Source organism: Acanthopagrus latus, chromosome 12 (genome assembly GCF_904848185.1).
Source record: "Acanthopagrus latus isolate v.2019 chromosome 12, fAcaLat1.1, whole genome shotgun sequence".
NCBI lineage: Eukaryota > Metazoa > Chordata > Actinopteri > Spariformes > Sparidae > Acanthopagrus > Acanthopagrus latus.
Genome location: NC_051050.1, coordinates 13163463 through 13180029, shown reverse-complemented (window position 1 = coordinate 13180029; position 16567 = coordinate 13163463). Strand labels below are relative to the sequence as shown.

At 39.3% G+C, this 16567-nt stretch overlaps 2 long non-coding RNA genes across 11 annotated transcripts in view; one reads left to right on the top strand and one right to left on the bottom strand.

Annotated features, from left to right (window-relative positions):
• The window catches only part of LOC119030136, a 51177-nt gene extending 39762 nt beyond the window's left edge, over nt 1–11415 (bottom strand). For 8 of the 10 annotated variants that reach the window (XR_005078177.1, XR_005078176.1, XR_005078182.1 and 5 more), the window contains exons 1-2: nt 10691–11070; nt 10067–10117 (exon numbers count right to left, since the gene is read on the bottom strand). This is a non-coding gene — a long non-coding RNA (uncharacterized LOC119030136). The other 2 variants (XR_005078178.1, XR_005078179.1) reach the window with 2 other exon arrangements.
• Nucleotides 11416–13673: 2258 nt separating this feature from the next.
• LOC119030192 lies at nt 13674–16227 on the top strand. Its single transcript, XR_005078199.1, has 2 exons — nt 13674–13725; nt 15917–16227. It is a non-coding gene; the product is annotated as an uncharacterized LOC119030192 (long non-coding RNA).
• Nucleotides 16228–16567: the final 340 nt, after the last annotated feature.

Sequence of the window (16567 nt, the reverse complement as noted above, 5' to 3'; positions counted from 1 at the left end):
ACACTTATATAGGCACCACTTATTAAAAGTCTTGTTGATCTAAGTGAAATTGTTCGGAATAACAATAAATAGTAATGCTTAGGAAATGCCGAAGCACATTTCAAATCTATTTTAACGGCGACAATCACATTTAAACACTAATGACACTAGAAATTAACTCACATGACTCCTATTCTTAGTATTTACTGTATATAAAATCTATTATAATAACATATGACAAAACATAGTACAAAAAACAGTTGAATTCCACCTTGGAATTCACCAAGTTAGACACGGTTACAGAAAGAAATAGTGAGACCATCATCCATACCGAACCCACACTGTGAGCATATGAGGCTTGAATCCCATTAAACTGTGTAGTAAGTAGATACATATGTCTCAATGCAGTACACTGTTTTTATACTTGACTGTGATGTAATGAGAACTGGGAATCACACAGTTTTACTGAGATACATGTAGGATATGTAAAAAAAAAAAAACAACACAAAAAAACACTTGTACAACTAATGCAACATATACAGTACAACAGACTACTACCACTTTTTTTCCAAAAAACATGCCAATCAGAAATAATTACATTTTTTGAAATTATCCAACTCTATGGCTCTATCCCACTTCAATTTTTTGTTTGCCTTACCCCTTGTTTTCAAATGCACACTCACTCCTGACAAAGAGTTACAAGGGGTAGCAGTTGAAATCTTCCTCTATGAAATGGGAGAACCCTTCAAGACCCTCCTATCTCATCAATAGCTATTCATCAGACACTACCAGACATTTCCAATATGGCGTCTTCAGATGTGTTGATTTCTCTTGTGTTACTGTGGCTATCCTGGTACTACCACATTTGCCATTTATCCAATGGAGATAAACAATGATGGTCACAATTCATAACTTCATGCAATCAAGCAAGTCATCAAATACTAAAAACACTGCATCATTACCTGGCCATTAGAAGCGCTTTATTGGGTAACATTAGTGACCAGGGCTCCTTCCCTGCCAGTCTGCACTGATATAAGAGGAGTGGTACAAGTGCTGGACTTAAATTTTGGCATCATATGCCATCGAAGGGGGCAGGGAGCAAAACTGAAACAAAGACAGCCACGCACAAATCAGTAATAAGAACTACAGTATTAGTTAGCTAGCAAGTTAGCAACCAAGATTTCAGCAAAGTAGTACCGATTGTTTTATGCTTATTACAAAGAAAACGACCATAATAAATTGAAAGAACAGAGTTCTCCTAACCCTGGACATGTACACTTCACCCTACCGCACTAACCCAACAAGAATCAGGACGCTCTAACCTTCAGCGTGACGAGCAAAAAAAAGGAGCAGTGCTAACAATAGGTGGAAGGCTGTACTGGGATTGACCTTAATGTTGTAATCATGACATTGTAACAGATAATATGATGTTTCAGAGATGTCACTTGTCCTAAGACTTTATGCAAAAGAAAATCAGCCTATTAATTAAGCCATCAGTAAATCAAGATCACAGTTATGAAAATGGGTTGCTCAATCATAATTTTGTACACAAATTATCTCTGACAGGTTGCTATAATTCTTAGGAACCCTGAACAGAAATAGTTCACTTTACTTTTAGATTTTGGAAACATCAAAAAAGCTTAGTTTTTTTAGATTGAAGATTTAAGACCATGCCAAACTGAGATTTATCATCCGCATCAAGACCTCCAATATCAAATAGCATAAAAGGGACTGAGGGTACTTCTAAAAATGTAAGTAGTTCACAAACAACCATGGGCACAAATAGAAATTCTTGGCCCTATGCTGACAGTTCTGAAACAATAAATATCTATAATCCCTGGCATGTTCCACGGCCCCGTCTATTTCTATGCCTCCTGAATCATTCAGGCATTTCTATAAAGGAAAAAAAGAGAGAAGAAGAATGGCCTTGCCACTGATCTATCTTGACCCTTTCCCAGTTGTTGACCTGCACTTCTAGTCCCCTTTATGAGATCTCTTCTTGACTGATATTCCTCACACCACCACAAAGTATATCTTGTGATTCCTCTAGTTCTAGCTTCGCTCAGCTCACTTATCTTTACTTCCTCCAAATGAGTCTATTCTGTGTCTCCTCACTGACCTCAACATTTATACATGCCCTGTGATCCCCCGTGGACCCTCTCCCCTTTCCTCTAAGCCTCTCTATCTGCTCCCACCTGTTCCTTGGCTGCAAACCAGCTGGTGAATCAAATGGACAAGCACTTCGTGCAGTGAGGAGAAAATTCCATAAGTCTGGCTTTCTTGAGGGAGTTTTGGTATCTCCTCTCTCTCTGCTGGCACATTTACAACCCCCAGTCTCCTGCTTCAGAAGCTCAGCATCATCCTCCCCTGTCATCTCAGCGCCACTCCTCCCTCCTTTGTTCACTCCAAAAAGAGAGCGATGACAGCCAAGGCTCATCTTCCAGGCTACCCTCTGGTCACTGTCTCCCCTTCTCTGACCCCTCTAACATGAGCTTAATGTCTCCCTCAACCCGTCCTTAATGACATCCTAAAAAGATTCCCATGAGCAGACTTAACTTCTGCTCTCTCTGACCCCTCTCCCCCTCCCGGACCATCCCTGTTGATCTGCTCTACTTCCCGACTCATATCATCAACCCCTCCCTGACATCTGGTGGCGAACCATCTGTCTTTCAGTTGGTTAGAGCCGCTGTCCTCCTCACAAAACCTTCTCGCGACCTATATGACATCCATTAGAGCTTCTGTCAAGCTTGTCTTCAGCATGCATCCCTTGGTAATTTCTGCATTAAAGTGGACTTGCATGGAATGTGGCCATTTTAAGTTGTGTCAGTTTCTATGAGATGCAACTTCTAAGTTGAATGTTGAGATTCATTTTCATGTTGGGAAAAAAATGATGCTTTGGGCTGGTGGCTCGATAGTTGATGAACCTCAGAATGAGAATCAACAGCCAGCTATCCTTCTCCAGAATCGCTGTTTGCACTTTTAATGTGTGTGAGTCCAGGTAAATAGTTTTCTAAAAGGAAGTTATAAAAGCCTGTGTATAAGATTACATTCAATCAGTTCCATTTGTTCACAACAGTATTACCATTACATATAAGTTATATGTCTATACAAGTTAAATAAATATTTCATAGGCTATTTATGAGCAACAAGCTTATCAGCAATAACACTATGGCTAACCTGAATGCTTCAGTGCTTCCATATGACATGGTTATCAACATCGATAGTTGAATGGTGTATAGTGACATGCTATCGTTGCAATCCCTAAAGCCAGGCAGCTAGCATGGCTAAAAACATTTGTAAAAATCTGCAGGAAAGCATCTCATCTGCTGAGGACAAGCATCTAAAACAAGTGGCCGCGTGGATTTGATAGCAAAGGCCTCTGCCATCTGTACATGACTGTTACAATCCCAGGAATATGTGCTGAAATCCGTTCTTTTTATCCAAGGCCAACTTGAAGGTCTCTCTGCAGGCTCTGTTGTCGTTTGTTAGCCCTCCTCTTGTGCCAGCTGGATATGCCAGAAGACTGTTGGCCCTGCAGATGGACTGGCGAGTGAACCGTCTACAGCTTTCCTCTACAGGTACATTAAGTGAATAACCTCTGTTTTCAACACTTCTCCAGGAAGCCTTCCATACAATCAGCTCAAGACTGACCCTCTCATTTGATATCATCAACAGGAGAACAATGTCTGGCCTAACAAGTTAATTTATTACTGTACTGCTGAGTGGAGTTTTCATGCTGTGCTTGTTGTGTTTCTTCCGGGTGCTCCACTTTCCCCAGCATACATCAAAAACAGGCATATTGACCAAAAGTGCAGGCTTGTGTTGGTCTGACGGCTGCCCGCTGCTCCTAAGAGATGTGCTGAAGACATGGGCCTTCCTTATCAGTCCTTGGTGATTCCTGAAGCTTTGATCGAGTCTCACAGGGCTTTGGGACATCAAATAACTTTTGTGCCAACATTCCTCTGGTGAAGCAAAGAATATACCTAAATGTGGGTTAACTCAGCCTGGACATTGGGTGTGGTTGCACATGAGTGGTCAATGACAACTGAATCACGAGAATTACACAGAATGCTCGGGCTCAGTCACACAATAAATATTAATTAGAAATATTTTAATTGCAATGGACTCCCCATAATCACGGTTCAACCTCCTTCAATTTCAAAAACATAACCTTGTGCCAGCTCAATTAATGTTGCAACAGTAGACCAGATCAACAATAAAAGACAAAAAACTGCAGATGACTGTACCACAAGCAAAATGAGAAACAGACTAAACAACGCAATGAAAATGCAGAAAACACAAGCAAATACATAAACTAACACCCCCATCCCTCTGTAGCACTGGTAGGCATGCCAGCCTGCGAGTTCCACGTACGTGCCATCTGCAGTGTGGGACTCGACTAGACTGGAACATAAACTGTCAGACTGATGGACAGAGACAAAAAGTGTACTGGCAGTCACACTGCTGGGACCAATATGAGCAATAGGAGCTGATCACTGGAATGCTACAACACTAAATTACTGTGTCCCTTATTTACTCTGCCAACAAAGAAAAAAAACAAACAAGGTTTGTTTCTTTGTTTGTCAGCTGTGATTAAATAATGTTCCAACTTTCAGGAAACTTGGTAGAATGATATGGCATGGGCCCTGAAGATCCCATCACATTGTGGAGCGGATCAAAACCACAGTCACAATTAATCACAATCCCAAAATATGCACATGAGAGAAGTTTTCCTTTGTAACACATGTCGAATATTATCAAAGTGTCTATTCTAATTCAAAACCATGTTTTTCTAAACCTCACCGAACAGCGCCAAAATACTGAAAAACTAAAAATTATAGGTGACAGTCCTGAACTCAAACTGTCATTTTTTTTTATTAATTAGAAGCAAATCATCCTGGAGCAACACTAATTATGATATTTCAGGAATAACACCAACACAGTGTTGTCAAAGAGACCAACTGTAGACAAAAATGCCAGAAACATGGTCAACACAAGTATGCAAAGGACTATGCCTGGCCTAACTGGCACAAACGAGAATCAGGTGAACAAACTCACTTAGTTGTTTTGAGTGGAAGTGAACTAATCATGGATTCAGCCTTTTCTTGCTGTTTCATGCTAAAGTGCCTTCAGGATGCAACGCTTTGAGTGCTACACGCACTTGTGTTGCGTTACAATTTTCAAGTCTCACATGACAGAACACAGCAATGGGTGAAATCAATTTTTCATTGATAAGTGTCTGCATTCCCGTATTTGCGCAGACCACATTTTAATTTAATGCTTGGCGAGAACAAGCAAAAATGTAGACAATAAAGTTCTTGCTTGCAGATTTTTTGAGACTGAAGATGTATTTCTGCTGGTTGATGATTCAGTAAAGTACTTCAGCTTACTATCGTCTTATAGACAAAGCTATGGTACTTTTGGGCATCACTTACTGCTTGCAGGTAGTGGTTCACACATAGCTTACTGAGAAACAGTACTGAGTTATCTGCCTATCTATATCATTGGTTCTGGTCAGAGATCCTTGTGGTTGACGGGTAGATAACAATGCGGAGCTTAGTGTTTTCTTTTTTTTTTTAAACCCGTAGTGAATAAACACAAACTTCCACAGGCTATGTCATGTCTCCCAACCATGCTGTTTCTTCTGTTAAGCAAATGATGTAAAAAGCCTCATTTTGACCCAGCTATTTTATGAGTAGCTTGCTCTGTATTTAACTATATTACGCTTCCAGATCTATTCACATTTCTTCAATGCCCGCTTCCCATAATTGCCATCATTTGTGCCTAGTCTGTAATGAAATTACTATCTTATAACACCTTTTTAGTATTTGGATGTTGGCAGAATGGCATCATTGTGCTAAGTAAAAACATACTGACTTTAGTCGCTTCACCTGTCATTTGCTGGACTGCCTGCTATTCACAAACCCACACTGTGTATTTCCTTTACTGGCAGACTGTGCGGCTCTGTGTATCTGCTGCTCTGTGAGTGAACTGGTGTGTCACTTTTCCCTGAGCATGACCCTGATTTGCTATGGTCCTCCAGTAAATCGTGTTTGTGACTGACTGACAGACATATCGATGTTCATGTGCATAAAATCAACGGTTGCCCTTGTAATACTAATGCAGTTTAGGGAGGGGTTAAGGTTGTGAAGCAAAAACAGCAGTCCATCAATCACAGGTTTTCCTAGTCAAAATGAAAATACTCTGTTGTTGCCTTGGTAGATACTATGTATGAATAGCTGACCTGGTTGGTGGATGTTTTATTGATTAAACTTATTGTTTGGCTCATTTTGCTTTATTCTAATTGGAAAACAACTGAATCAATGCATCACTCCAACCAGCTGCCATTTTAAAGCACATGGCTGGTTTTGTCCTACTTTTCAAAAATCAATTCCCATGAAAAGACCAAAACCGGCAATTTGTTGCAGTACATCTCTCAATGCTACTGAGCAGTAAACCTTAAAAAACAACTCACAAATACAAAGTTTGATAATTTGCCAAAACTCAAGAGCAAATAGTGCATGTGCTGGAGACTAAGAGGATTAATACATGTTTGTTTTAAAGGCCTTAAAATAAGCAGAGAATATTTGTCAGTAGAATCAGTTCATTGTTGTTTTTGTTTTTTAATGGGATTTCTCATAGGAAAAATATAAAAATATGGCAAGACTAATGCATGTAAGTCTGCGCAGGAAGTTATGTATTATTGTTTCTGTGCTACTGTACTTCCAAAATGTTTGAAGAGAGGAGAGGTAAACAAGTCCTGGCCACACATGAACATGTGTTTTCAGTAGGATTTTGAACTTTCTGGTGAACAAAGACTATTTCAAATGAGAAGATACATACTCTCTCCATGAAAATTGTGAACAGAGTCAATGCAATGATCAACTAATTATTTAACTAATATATATTGAAAACTAACCCTTATATTAACCCTAATTATTATTTTCATTAATATCAAGAACAAAGCTGCAACCATTTCCCAATTTGTCTAAATTTATCTCTATTTCCATGGTGATCCTCCATTCCATGACCCCACTTAAAAGACATGATTAATTTCCATCCTCTGTAAGTCCTTTCATTGTCATATGTTCCATTAGTTCACAAAGATCACAAAGACATGATTTCAGAGAGGCAATCCACCTATAATTAATAGGCTTACTGGACTCAACTTCTGGGCAACCTGCCCTCCTGCCATACTTTATTATGGGAGTCTAAAAATGCCCCTAATGCTTTATCACAAACATGATCTAACCTAACCTTTTTGATCATTTTAGCCTTGATTTATCCTCTTCTAATAACAATAAAAAAAATTACATTTATCACAGACGCCCACTCGAAAGCATTATACATTTTATTTGAATGTTGTTTCCATTTCTCTTCTGCTTTTGACACATCCAAAGGAGTGTACACCATGAAAATAGGTCAGATGTTTTTCCCCAGATATAACTTTATAACTTTCAAAATAATATATATTGTTAAACGTGCCCTAATAAACCCCAAAGAACATTTTGTTCTTCCATTACAATGTTTTTTGAAATACTAATTACGGTTGAATAAAATATATGAAATCTTTGTTTGTCCAACAGAGCTCATCTTCTTTATCACATCCCCAAATCCTGAGTGCTAAAACCTTAGTCCAAGAAAATGCCATGGTTACTTTATTACTACCATCTGGCATTTTTCAATATATCCAGGCTCAACCTGATTTTAATGCAGTCCTTTTTCTATATTTTTCAATTATTCACAAGTTGTTTCTTGCTCTGGAAGCTCTAAGCAGCAAAACACCAGGGAATAATCAAACATTTATAGTTTCTTTGTTTTAACAATAGCTTACTACCAAAGGTGCATGTCACAAAGTAAATCTAACCAACTTCAGTTTTGAGGTACCTCACTTACCCTGATCCACAACTCCTACAAACCCTACTCAGGTCAAAGATCAGCTTATGCTTAATTGCACAGTCCGTTCAGATTATGGTACAATTTTTAAATCTTTTTTAAATTTCTCCTTATTGAAAAGTTACTTTCAAACTTGTAGGGGTTGTTCCAACTTCTCAGGTGAGAGGATCAGCTGCATTTTTATGTCATACTAAACAGGAATCAATTTTACTTTTGCACTTTTCGTTGGACAAAACAAGCACTGACAATGCCCCAATGGACCCTTTTTTTCAGTGTTTTTTGTCACCTAAATACCAAACAATGAATTGATAATTGTTTAATCAATTCATTAAGGAAAACACTGTGTGCCAGCTGGTCTACGACTGATTGCAAGCAGACCTTTTTTACATATCATACTCAGAAAAGCACAGCTGTAACTAATAACATAAATGATGTCTGCATCCCATTTAGGTGGTGGAGTCTAGCTATTGACCACACTCAACTCATGGCTTGGCTCACAAGGTCGCCATTGTAAAGCTGTTGTTAACAGTATTAGTTCCACCTGTGCTCCTCCTGCTTTGACAAGTCAAAAGTCAGCTGTGAAAAGGACCCATTTGTCGGGGAGTAAGCATCACTAAAGCGCGATGTCAAGGACCTTAAAATGGCTGCTGCATTATCATCTACTCTTATTAATCTAGTTTGTGTAATGTTGTCCACATATGGTGCATGTTCCTATATCATTTTGTGTTCAATCAAACTGCCACTAATTGATACATGGCAAGTTTGGGGTCAGGCAGCTGTACTGATTACAGGAACTGATTGGATTCTTGGGCTCTAGAAAAATTATAATTAAGATGCCATGTAAAGTCTGCTGCTTTTATTGATGGGTACTTGATGGCAGCAGGGTACACAAACAATTCACAGAGGCTGGGAATGATAAAGGGGGTCAGGAGTGCAGCTGGGCCTCTTAAACAGATGTGTATTACAGATTCAACTGAGTTGATTAACTTCCTGTTCAGGAGTAGCTTTTCTGGTACGATGATAAAATAAAATGATGAATTATTCTAAAGAAATATAATATTCTTTGTTCTAATCAATAAAAAACTAGTGTTTATTTTTGTTATTATTATCATGTTTTAGGCTTCTCCCATCACAATCAACAAACACTACTGCAGCTCAAAATCATGTTTTCCTGTAGAGAAACATACTAGAAAATCTATAATGGATGTATTGTTGAAATCCAGAATCAGCATTGGTCAGATTGTGACATGAAACCTTTGAACAACATGTCATTGTTAATAATATTGATCCATTATTTAGGTATGCTCAGTCTGCATGTTCAGCAAATGGGACAGGCTCAATTGAACACTTATGTCTTACGATGCAACAAAAAAGATTGATATAGCTTCAAACAACAGAGCTACATATAATACGTATAATGGAAAAAGACATGGAGACTAAAGAGATGATTTGATTTTGTCTGCATACACAAAGAGCTTTATAATGAGCATACACCCTGCTTGGTACAAGAGGAGACCTGTGCTTATGCAGCATATATAGTCATGTTCTCAGAAAACAATATGCAACCAAGCATCATGGGCAAATTCAATTGTAGTTGCTCTGCTCATACTGATTAAAAAATCTACATTATGTACAACCAACATCAAATGAAGTAGCACATTAATAAAAACAAAACGCAACTACAGTAAGAGCAAGTGAGGCAGCTAAAGTAAAGGAAAAGTGTAATAGACATTACAAAGTATGGTAGAAGAACCACCTACAACAATACAAAAAGGGAACAGGAGAGGAGTTCAAATGGCAGGTCATTGCAAGATTTGGTACACAAGTAAAATACAGCAGAGAGACAAACAGACAGAAATATAAACACCTAGCACAATACTCAGAACCACTTCTGTGGTTGTCACCACTACAAAGAGTGTCTCCACAGTTTGCCACTAACACTGACAAAGACACACACACATACAGAAACTCAAAAGGTGAAAACTATAACAGCTGACACTGTCACAGTTGGTAATAAATCCAAAATAATCACTACCTCAGTTTTAGAGGTTGTTTCAAAGTGATATTTCTCACAAAAAAAACAATACTGTTGCAGGTAAAGTAGAGAAAGTGAACGAAAAAGTAAAAAAAAAAAAAAAAGTACAACCATTATTCCATACTGAATATGGAATACTTCCATACACTGACTTACCAGGAGTACTCTTTCACGCTCTGTCAGGTAAGGTAGTAAATGTTCCTCCTCCTGTCGGGGATGGAAGCAGAGCACAACATTAGCCACCTGAAGGATTCTGGTAAAATGTGCAGGTGGCTAGTAGATGCTTCAGTCACCAGCCAAACAATGGTTTTCTATTGAGTTGCCAGTAAATTTCAACATTCACTAGCCATTGACAGGTGGACAAAAATATTTGTTTTACCCTTGCAAGAGGTTTACTTCGGCCACTCTTACCACTATTGCCTATATTCTCCTACTGACTTTTGAATCTAATGTGTAACATGAGCACTTGTTTTCTGAAAGCAATTCTGATTAAACCTATGCTGCCAACAAGAAAACAGCAGATGGGCAAAATTAGCAACTGGCTAAAAGCACACATTTAGCTAGCCAGGTAGCATGGATTTTTCTTTGAAATTTGAGACCAAATATAGCACTGGGGTGCTACTTTAGCATTGTACAAGGTAAATGTTGCATTTTACCCAGCTTAATAAGGAGTCAAGGAAAGTTTTTTTTGTTTTGTTTTGTTTTTTATGTTTTTTGCTGGTCAGTACAGTTAAGTAAATGTGTTGTTTGAGACTACTTTCAGTTAAACAGAAATCTTACCTCCCTGTAACTTGTTTTATAGCTAGAACAGAATGCAGATACTTTAATGTCTATTTCACTTATGTCCTCTCATGTCATATCCCTCCTATGCGCATTAAGCAGTAACGTCTTCTAAGTGACACTCAGTGACGCCATGTTTGTTGAGGCTTGGCAGCAAGATGTCCCTCAACTGTCATCCTTCTTCTTCTTCTTCTTCTTCTTCTTCTTCTTCTTCTTCTTGCTAGACATCAATTTCCCTCTCTGCAACAAAACAGGAGCAAGAAGATCAAAATCCCTGTTTAAACTGGACTTACTGGACACTATTCATACCAAGATCTTAAGTAATTAGCAGTAATAATAATCACAACTGGGCTAGTAACTGTTTAGCATAGCAACATTATAGCGACAGACCACACCCTCTGAATCAAGGTAGCATGACAGGCTCACTGGCTCCATCTGCTGTCTGGTGCAGGTACATCGTTTTCAGGGCAAGAAGGGTGACCGTTGAGTTGTTTTCACACCATGATACGGTGTTTAAAATGAACTGCCTACACACTCAGTGGTTCACATCAATCAGCACAGCCACCAAAGATATGAAATATGTTACCTGGGATATCAGCTGGGCTTTACTCACTGGCTAATGATGACATACAGCTGAAAAATAGCCTCGAAACTACCATTTAGATATACAGACGTGTGTGTATAGCTCACAGAATGAGGGCACTATTTGGAAATATAGACCACAGTCAATCACATTTCTGCCACCTTCTTCATTTCTTAGTGATGCACCATTTCTGCTGTGTTGTACTACTGTGCCACCTTGTGGCTAAAGATTTCCTCAGAGGATTCTTGTATGGTTTTATAAATGTGAAACAGTTTAGTGAGGGTTTTTCTAAATTACTGTGCCCATTCACTGCAATAATTATTACAGGAAAACAGGCATGTTCAAGAACAATAAATGTGTTGCTTATTTCACCTTTTTATTAATTTCTGTTGTTCAAATGAAACTTGCAAGTTCAACTTTGTTTTATTACACATCAAAAACACAAGGCTCTCCTGCATTATTGCCAATGAACCCCAAACAAGATGAATTTTATGACATTTTGGATTTTACTAATCTTAGTTTCTCTTTTTTCATTTCAACCTCTGTGCATCTTGTACTTAACATGCTATTTTCCGAGTACATATTGCCACATTTTGATAGCCTTGCTAATATAAGACTTTGCATAGCAGGATAAAGACCACTTGGAATCAGTACCTGTACTGATGGCCCATTCAGTTACAGCAATTTCCATAGTTACGCCTGTGTTTTACGTGTCATAATTACTGCTGTTAAGAAGGCCTCAGAACCAATGACCTAAGGACTTGCCTCCTTCCTTTCCTGTTGCCCTCACTGTTGAGGATAGGTGGCCATTAGCTGCTGAAGAGGCTAAAGCTAGAAGTTAGACGCCTCTTCCGAGCTCCCACAGTTTTGCTCACATGAGCCTTGGTGTGATCACAGGCACGGGGAAATGTGATCGTGTCATACATGTGAGCCTCACCTGCATTGACTGCCCCGGGGCCCATGTGCAAGTTGCAGCTGATCACCCTGAAGCCCCCCCTTTACCCACGCTGTCTATTCCCTGTGTGACAGCTCCCTGGGTGAAAACCCCCATAGTCTATGTCATGACTTGTGTCTACAATGGCCCTCTGTGACTAAATATGGAGCTGTGCCAAAAGATGGTGTTGTGATTACAACTCCTGAACTAATGCACATGAATTATAGTGGCCCCACAGGTGAATTCCGCCTCACCCTTGTTTACTGACTGCACAATAGATAAGATCTATCATTTAGCCAGTTGACTGCATCTGCTTTTATGAAATAGGTATTTCTTAATTCAGTATGTGAACTGAGATTTTATTATAGTTTCTTTTTTCTTTTTTAAAATGCCGAAACCATAGACAAACTTACCTCCAGCCTCAGATTAACAGATACTGCAGACATGGTTCATCCAGATAAAGTTGAAACACAATATGATCTCAGGCTAAAAGCAGTCATTTTGACTTGTCAGTCTAGCTTCTTCAGGTGTCCTAGTAAGCCGCTGCAGTGTGACAATGAGCCAGCACACACAAATAGCAGGACCCTGCAGCTACAGAAAACAGGTGTTCGTGTGACAATGGTTGGATGCTCTGACATTCAGGATTCGAGAGCTGGGTAAACAACAGCACAGTCCCAAGATGGAACATCAGAGAGGCAAACAAGGAAACTTGGATAGCGTGAAAATGATTGAGTTAATTTGGTATCTTTTTGCCTTGGGGCCTCATTAAGAAACAAGCTCATGATCAAGTTTGATCTTAAGCAGAAAATCACATCAATGTAGTTATTTATAAAGCCTTCCTTTGACATGGAATTGATTGTATCTCCAAACAAAGTCAAGATTTAATTCAAACGGTAACTCCACCAATTGCAAACATTAAAGTGTATTAACAGGTTTCAGGCAGCACTACTGCATGTGTGACAAAAGTAGTATGTAAGTAAGTCTTTTGTGGCTCCAGAAGACTCATTATAGACAAAATCTACTCAGCAGAACCAGCCAAATCGACATTTTTATTCCATGCATTCTTCTTTTTTGTCATAACTTATATTACCCACAATGCAACTTAGTCACTGGAGGCAATATATCAGATTACACGCAGCTCCACACACACAAGCACGTCCGAGGCTGTTGTGATCTCTGTATGAGCTTCATGAACAAATCCGCAGCAGCCAGCACACACTCCCAGGCTGTGTTTGGCTAGATCATTTCATGGCAGACATTTTGGCTCTGACAGGAAAAACACAGGTGGAATTTAGAATTGAATGATGGCTGCATTCCATTTAGGTTAGCTAGTTCGAGGGCATTGGTATTGTGCATGCTCACTTGCCGACATGACGTTGTGGAATACTTAATGGAATGGAGCCATGGGTAACCTTATTGGTTGCCCGGGTGAATTTCCTGCTTTGATTAGTCAAAATGTCTTCTGTGAAAAGGGTCTACTCAGTCCACTGAATAATACATTTCATCTCTAACATCACTGTGAGTTTGTCTTCCAAGGAGTACATTTTCTCATCTAGTCCATGGCTACTCCTGACTAAACCCTCATTTGTGCTTGGCTTAGGTAAAGGGGCAATCACAAGGCAGGTGTTGTGAATTTAAGTCGATTTAAGATTTATAGCTTGCAGGTGTGTAAGTTACAAACTGGGATTTCTAGAACGTGCTTAAGAGAGGTTTTTGTAATGCTCAGGATGTTTTAAGAGACAAAGAAATGATCTTTGTAGTTTGATCAAAAAGGACGCAGATGCAAGACACAGAAGCAGGCAGATAAAGAAAACTAGAAACAAAAATTAGGCTTGGATAACAAAGCTGAAGTTCCAAAAATGCAAGAAATGCAAGAAAGTAAAAGGCAGGCAACTGAAACGAAAACAACAGTAATACAAATCTAAGGAGAAACCAGAAAGCTGCGTGGATCAATGCAGGAACACATCAAGGAGATGCAGCCGATCTCACGATGACTGAAGGGAAATCAAAGTCTAACCATGCGTTTATGTGCTGTCGGAATAACCGTACAATCATCAGTTCGACTGGGAAAAATTCATGTGAATGCCCTCTCGAGTCGGAACAACAACTCGGAAATTCAGAGAAAATTTGGATGCAGGGGTTGCTGAGTTGATGTCTAGCGATGTGAAACATGGTGGACGGAGTCATCATTGGGTTGATAGTAAGACAGTTTAACCAAAGTCATGATTTGTATAGTCAGTGTATCCTTTACTTTGGTCTTCCTTGTCACTCAAATACTTGAAACAGAACTCAATGTGTTGCTTAAAAGCTCCGACATGATGCACATGAACACACCAAAGTTGTAAGAAAAACTTCCCGCCTCGGGAAATGGGACCATCTGAGGAGCATGTAAATGTAGCAGCAAGTACACAGGGACTTAAAACTAATGGTACACAGGTGAGCAGAAAAAAGGGGCGGGAACAAAGACAAAGACAGGAAGTAGAATGTAAAACAAGACAAATGAGGATATGGGAAAATGACTAAATCAAAAACCATGACAATGATTCAAATGAATCAAATATAATGCTGCGAATATCAAGATATTCAAGACCCCTGAGACCCCTGTAGTTTGTCACTGAAATATGGACAAAGCACAATGTACAGCACTTACCCCTGTCACAAGGCAAATACTATTCATAAGTCTGTCTTTTTGCAGCCAAGCCTATGGGTCTGTTTCCCTGTTTCAGTACATGGGCCCCTCTGCCAGAGGTTCCTGAATGTGTAGACACAAGGAAAAGTACATAAGACACAACTGTGTCTGTTTTGCCCTCAGGACACTTAACCACTGCTCAGTCTGCCAGACAAACTGATACTATGTACGCTACTGTGTGTTGGGAGGGAACATCTGCAGGAGATCAATTTCTCGCACTGATCAGCAGCGTTTGTTTGTGGTCCTGCTGCCCTGCGATGTGATCGGCCCTGTGGTGTGTTTGTGTTTTAAACACCAACTGGTTCTTGTGAGGGGTTATGCTCACATTTCACACCAAAAAACAAACACATCGGGGAAAATCTTGACCTGTGTGGAGCCATCAGAAGGCCGGAGTCTCCTCCTGGGGCTGAAATCAGAACTGAAATCAGCGAGTGTGACTGAGCCTTAATCCCCACAGAGCACTGGCCTCATTCCAGAGATTGATTCTCATTCAAGTGAATATTGATTGTCCCCATTTAGAGATTTCAAGCAGCCATTTGTAACAGTACCAGTCTGATAACTCCCCCATCTCACTCACTTACACATCTCCTCCTATCCACACCCTCCAAGCTGTCACATTTCAGTCGATGGCTGAGGCGATCGCTGTAATGGCTTGGCATTCTTTCGTCTTTATTCAGCCTTTTTGACGTGGAACATTAACACAACACAAATCATATGTTTACACTTTGGCTCCCTGTTAAGCCTCCATAATTTGATGTGATGCCTCATGTGCCAGATTTGGGGATAATACACACAATTGTCCACCATTAATAACGACTACATTTGAAAGCACTGTATTAGATTTACTGTTTAGATTAATAATATTATTATTTAGAATACAAATTCGTCAATATTTTTCATTATCAGACATTAACAGGCCTTCAAAAAGAACATATTTGCATTTTTTTACAAACATTCTTTTCTTCATTCTAATTTCTCTGCCTTCTCTCCTGCGCTCTCCTCTGTTCTCCACATTATCAGCTGTGACAGGGCTCTACAACCTTGGACATGGGTGTCAGCACAATGATGTATAAAGCTGCAGGCAGCGGCCCACTGGGACGAAGAAGTCAAGAAACACTGAGACATACACGGTTGAAGATGGCGCAGATGTTGAAGACAGGCTGGTGCAAGAAACGTGGATCAAATTAGACAGTGTGAGAATAGTGAGGTTACTGCTGGATCTGCCGAGAGTAAAGCAAGTTAACTCAGATTTGGACACATCGTCTACCCGAGTTATAAGATGATTAAGTACACATGATGCAATTTTAATACAGCTGCCTGCAATAAACAAATCACTGGCCATTTGATGATGGGGCTTAGGTACTGTCTTAATTACAGTGGGTTATAATTAGGGGATTTCACATCTTGAAGACGAACACCTGTATTTACTACAGTGTATGGACATTATTGCTTAGCTTATATAGGCACAGATACCTATGGGTTAGAAACCACAAATGGATGTTTAGTGATTGTTGAATCCATAACCATTTTCCATTTACTAACCACTAGTGCCCATAAAATATTTACCATAGCTCTCATTTAATTAAAAAAAAAGTGTTTTGCCTTTATTGTTGATTGTGTTTTTGAGTTAAATATTAGGCTTTTCAATGATATATTGAACACATATCAAAA